The sequence below is a fragment of the Procambarus clarkii genome, chromosome 55 (genome assembly GCF_040958095.1).
Source record: "Procambarus clarkii isolate CNS0578487 chromosome 55, FALCON_Pclarkii_2.0, whole genome shotgun sequence".
Classification (NCBI taxonomy): domain Eukaryota; kingdom Metazoa; phylum Arthropoda; class Malacostraca; order Decapoda; family Cambaridae; genus Procambarus; species Procambarus clarkii.
The window spans coordinates 10,334,881-10,340,930 of record NC_091204.1 but is presented as its reverse complement, the minus strand read 5'-3'; positions in this window follow the sequence as shown (position 1 = coordinate 10,340,930).

The following is a 6,050-nucleotide window of genomic DNA, read 5'->3' as shown; positions in this document are numbered from 1 at the left end:
ATCCCAGAGTATGGGATAATATTTTTTGGTAACATTTGCAGCAGCAAGGTTGCCTGTAAGATGTACCCGAGAGTATGACTAACAAAACCCGTCCTTACTTTCTTATGAATAATAGAAGGGAACGTATGTATCATATGTGATAATTGGGGAAGGGTCAAGTATTTTTAGTTTAAGTTGGACAATAAGTGCACTGTGGGTTAAATCTTCACACACGGGCTTTATTGAACAACTCCAGATTATTCTACACTTATTAACTATGGGAACACACGATTACGTTACTGGATGAACACACGATTACGTTACAGGATTGTTAAGATTGAGTGATACTCTTCACCAAACATAAACATGATGGATGAATTGACTATTGGTCTCTCACAAATCTGGGCTTAGTCGTTATTTTACTGTACACTCTCTTGGTAATATACATATGTAGCACGGATTTTTACAATATATGGTCTCTACACTTAATCACTTTACTAACGGGGACCAAGGTTGATGGAGTTTAACCCATTAACTACGCGGCCTATAAATATGACATCCCCAGTGCGCAAGAAATAAATTCTCGGGAAAAAATTCTTTTTTTCTTCTGAAAGTGTCAAAAACCCCTCCCTGTATATGGGTATAGCAACGGAATTTCGAAATTGTACTTACTTTGGCTGCTATGGGGTCTGTAAGGTGGCGCGTGACGTCATCATACCCCGTGCGTCCGTGCCATAAGCTCCCGGGGCCGGTGGGGCTCACAAGTTGCCACGAATATATTTTTGTTCATTTTTTGCACACAGTTCCAAATACATTTTATTTGTTTTTACGTGCTAATCCTCTGTATAATGAACACGTACACTACATTATGGCAGTAAAACATCCGTACTGTCCAAGGACACTGTTACGTGCATGACACTTGTGTACACATATGTTACACATATTTACCATGTATCATGCTAATTTATGTATATATACAATCTATTTACAGGACTATACACTGTCAAACTATATACATTCACCATCAACACATTCAGAACATCGCGAGTGTGAGCAGCCACACCCAGCCAGCCCTCCCTCACTCCAACATCTTACTCGCCAACATTGCTCCTCCCACCATACTGTTATTGTTCTTATTGCACTATTTATACATGTTATATATACTTATCTACATGTTTTATTTACCAGAACTATGCAAGTAAGCGGTATTGTGTCCAAACAGTACAGTGGCCACCATACACTCCATGAGAAATCAGACAGCAGACGACGCTACGATTATGACGTTACCTCCCTCGCCAAAATAGCTTCACCTCAACATACTCCTGTTGCTGTTATTACACTATACACACACACACTGTATATACCCATGTACACGTGTGTTCCCCATAGTGAATCACGAAGCTAGTGTGGTGAGCAAAACAAGAGTGGCTGCCACACAGTGAGGCTACCTCAATTCTCTCACTCCCTACCGCACCAAAATTCCTCCTTCCACAATACTACGCACAACGCTAATTATAACCACAATTCCTGGTCACTAATTTCTGTAAATGAATAATTGACCACACGTTTATTTTGAAAGGAACCTAAGAAGTCGTTTGAAGATTCCTAGATGGACGAAATAATGCTGTGGCTAGCGCTGTGAACATCGTGAACAGCATTGAATCACTGATTTTTGAACATTGTAACCAGTCATTAACACACTCAGGCTCTTCTATAATACAGTACTATCATGGCTAAATAATGCTGGTTATATATATATTTTGACATTATTAGGCGATGCTGTGGTCACACGCTCAACATCAGAGCTGTGCGCTCATGCTGCAAGCGCCAGCCTTGGTTGCTCACTCACTACTGAGGCTCTCACAACTGGCAATGTGGACCATGATTTTTTCTAAAGATGACGTCAGTTTACAAGAGCCCTAAGGAAGCTGATGTGAACCCCATGTAGCCGCGAGAGTTTTGAATGGAACGTGAAAAATAAAAACACCCGGAGGCGCGTTGTGCACCCCGAAGCCTGGGCCTGCAGGCGCGTTGTGTAGTTAAAGGGTTAAACCATGTTACAGTAATACTTAAAGTGGGTGAATGAGTCCAAAATAACACAAGACACACAGGGTTCTACTAACACACATTCCTAAAATTCCTATCCCTAAACTACAAAGAAAAAACACTAGTACAGTTAATGCACTTATCATAACTGTAGAAGACCACCCAAGTGAACAAATCCACAAGGGCCGTGATGAGGATTCGAATCTGCGTCCGGGAGCATCCCAGACACTGCCTTAATCGACTGAGCTACGACAGGGTTAAAAGGGTAGAAACCGAAGTTCTACTGATCTTACTGGATTCCGTCACAATCTTACTGGATCCCGTAAAAGCTGGCACAAACCAGGCTTTTACACACACACTTCCCCCCCTGCACCCGAGCGAGCTATGTCAATAGGCCGTTCTCCCTCTTCGATTAAGGCAATGTCTGGGATACTCCCGGACGCAGGGTTCGAATCCTTGTCACAGCCCTTGTGGATTTGTTCATTTGATGCATCACGTGAGTGTGATCTCTGTTTGTGAAGACCACCCAAGCGTCGCACTGACGTCTACTGACACTGGAGTAGTCGCCACCTGAGTGGACTACTTGGTGCCGCTCTCCACTCTGTGTGCACTCCCTTGGTTCCAATAATGTTCCACACAAAACTCATATCCCACGCTCCTCACCCAGCCTGTCTCGCCGCCCTGAGTCAACACCCTTATCCTCACCACCATCATGTATGTCCCCAGACGCTAGTTTATTCAGTGACAGTACATGTGACGAATCTTTCTCGGGCTTCAGTGACATTGGCTCCGATACGAGTAGTGTGGACGACCCGAGTACTAGCAGCGGGGGTGGTACCAGGCGGGGCTTTGCTGCCTCAGCAACACGTCGAGGCAGGTGACAGCATGTCTCGCAGCATGACGACAGTGGGCCCCTCAACATCAGGTGTTCAGTGGTAGGCGTACGGTACGGAAATTTGCCTCAGCGCCAAGCATACCCTCACGCAGCTCCAGCAGCAGCAGCAGCAGACGACGTAGCCGTGATTTTGGTGCTCGTGGTGGTGTTGGTGCCAACACCAAACTCCCTGGTGTACTTGTGTGGGAGGATTGCGCCACATTTGTCTTTCAAATACCAACGTTTGATGATACCGATGTGTGTGTTAAAGCTTTATTCCCATATACCGGTGTTGATATTACGGGCATGAAATATTTCCAGGCATATTTTGACAATGTCTTCATGAGGCATCTTGTGACCGAGACAAACATGTACGCCCACACCCTCATAGACGGTGGCATATTACCTGCCTCACGCGATGGAAGGATACGACAATCGATGAGATGTACGTATTTCTGGCACTATGCATGATGATGATGAAACACTCCGAGAAAGCTGTCGTCCAGGACTATTGGAACAAAGACAGCCTTGTTCCATCACCCGTCTTCAACCGGTATATGTCGCGGGATAGGTTCCACTTGATTCTCAGGCGCCTGCATTTCGAGAACAATGCAAATGAGGACAGACGCGACAGACTGTGGAAGGCACGCAAGGTATTTAGCGACCTGCGAGGGAAGTTCAGGGATTATTTAGTACCTGGACAGAATGTCGTTATCGACGAGTCGCTTGTACTGTTCAAGGCAGACTGGCATTCAAGCAGTATATCCCTTCCAAGCGACACCGTTTTGGACTGAAGTTTTTCGTGCTGTGCGACTGTGAGACTGGTATCGTCCTGGACATGATCTTTTATTCTGGTACAGACGTCGACATACCAGCTCAAGATGAACACGGGTTCTCCGGCAGTGTCGTAAAAACCCTGATGGAACCGTTGCTGAACAGGGGGCATGTACTGTTCACCAACAACTATTACACCAGCCCCTTGTTGACCTGATACCTCCTTGCTCACAACACCGGCATATGTGGCACTGTGAAGGTCCTCAGGAAGGAAATGCCAGTGTTCGGTATAGGTATATCCATGGGCGAGTGCCAGCTGCGCAAGTGTGACAATATGCTGTCAGTGCGGTGGAAGGACAGACGCGAGGTGAATATACTGACGACGACTCACACCGGTGCCATGTTGGACAGTGGGAAGGTCCATTTTCAGAGGCACAACCCCCATGTATAAGCCGGACTGTGTCATAGACTATAACGTGAACATGCGCCTCGTCGATAAATGTGACATGATGCTTGGTGGTGTGGAGTGCGTGCGCAGGTCAGTGAAGTGGACGAAAAAAGTGTTTTTCGATCTTGTTGACATGAGCATGCTGAACAGCTATAATATGTATCTGGTGAAAACTGGACGTAAACCAAGTTTCCGTTCGTTTGCTGTTACACTTGGGACACAGTTATTAGCAAAGTTTGGCAAAGATATTTCTGGCATACAAAGACCCATCATGAACCCAGTGTTGCAGCATGCTGCTACACCCAGGCTCACTCACACGGAGTGCTTTCAAGCACACAAACTAAAACATTTGCCACCAGCTGGAAAGCGTGCAATAGGCCAACATGATTGCTTAGTTTGTAGAACAATGAACGAGATCAGAAACGTAAACTTGTGCAAACATGGTGTAAAGCGTGTGCAGTCCCATTGTGTGCTGTCAACTGCTTCTACAACTACCACTCTCTCCAAGAATTCTAAATGTGCAATAATAGTGCAAAAACCTGTAAATAGTGTGTGCATGTGTGTGTAAATATAATAATGAACAATGTAAATACATATTATATTGGCATAATGGGAAAATATTTTTGTGCGCATGTGTATACTCAATGTATGCAACATTTATTACCAATTGAACATGAAGTAACTATTATATGCAACACAATTAGTGAATAATATTGTGATAAAATACGCCCTAGACACTGTAAATAATGCAGCGAAAATAAATTTGTGGCAATTCTGACTGCTTGAAGACTGCTCGCAATGCCTCTGGGACGCACCTTGCATGAGCAAGCTTGCAGGGTGTGACGTCATCGCTCATATTGTCGGCTCATTTATGTCATTTGTAAGTACGATTAATTTTTCTCTCTCTCTCGTGGTCAGGGAACACAAATTAACAGGTTAGGAAGAATTTACCCAATCTCCTAATTTTTATGTAATATCAAACAACCTTATCATTGTGTTCATTGCTGTCTTCTTTTATGTGCTAGCCATATGCTGTATTGTGACTACCAATTTTTGTCAACTACCATTCAAGCTGTCATTGCAATCAATCTTATATTGTTTCTGCTGTATTGTGCCTACCAATTTGTTGTCAACTACCATTTTAAGCTGTCATTGCAATCAATCATAGCTACCTATGTGCTTTAATATACTGTACCTATAATTTTCTCTCATCTTCTTTTTTTTTCATTCCATGTAATCTGTTTTCATTTTTTTGTCTATAAACTTTGCAAGTATTTACCTCCTTAAAATTTTCTTAGATTAAGGACCTGCCCGAAACGCTGCGCGTGCTAGTGGCTTTACAAGACTGTAATTACCATATTTGTATCCTCACATTCCTTATGTACATTCTTGTATATGCATAAATAAATAAATAAATAAATAAATTATTTTTTCTTTTTTGTTACACGCCTGTAGGTGACAAGGGACAAATAGCCCTTAGCAACACACGGGTTAATACACTCACCATCACTGGGTCACGCCAATATGATTAATACACTCACCATCACTGGGTCACGCCAATATGATTAATACACTCACCATCACAGGGTAATGACTATAATTAATACACTCACCATCACTGGGTCACGCCAATATGATTAATACACTCACCATCACAGGGTAATGACTATAATTAATACACTCACCATCACTGGGTCACGCCAATATGATTAATACACTCACCATCACAGGGTAATGACTATAATTAATACACTCACCATCACTGGGTCACGCCAATATGATTAATACACTCACCATCACAGGGTAATGACTATAATTAATACACTCACCATCACTGGGTCACGCCAATATGATTAATACACTCACCATCACAGGGTAATGACTATAATTAATACACTCACCATCACTGGGTCACGCCAATATGATTAA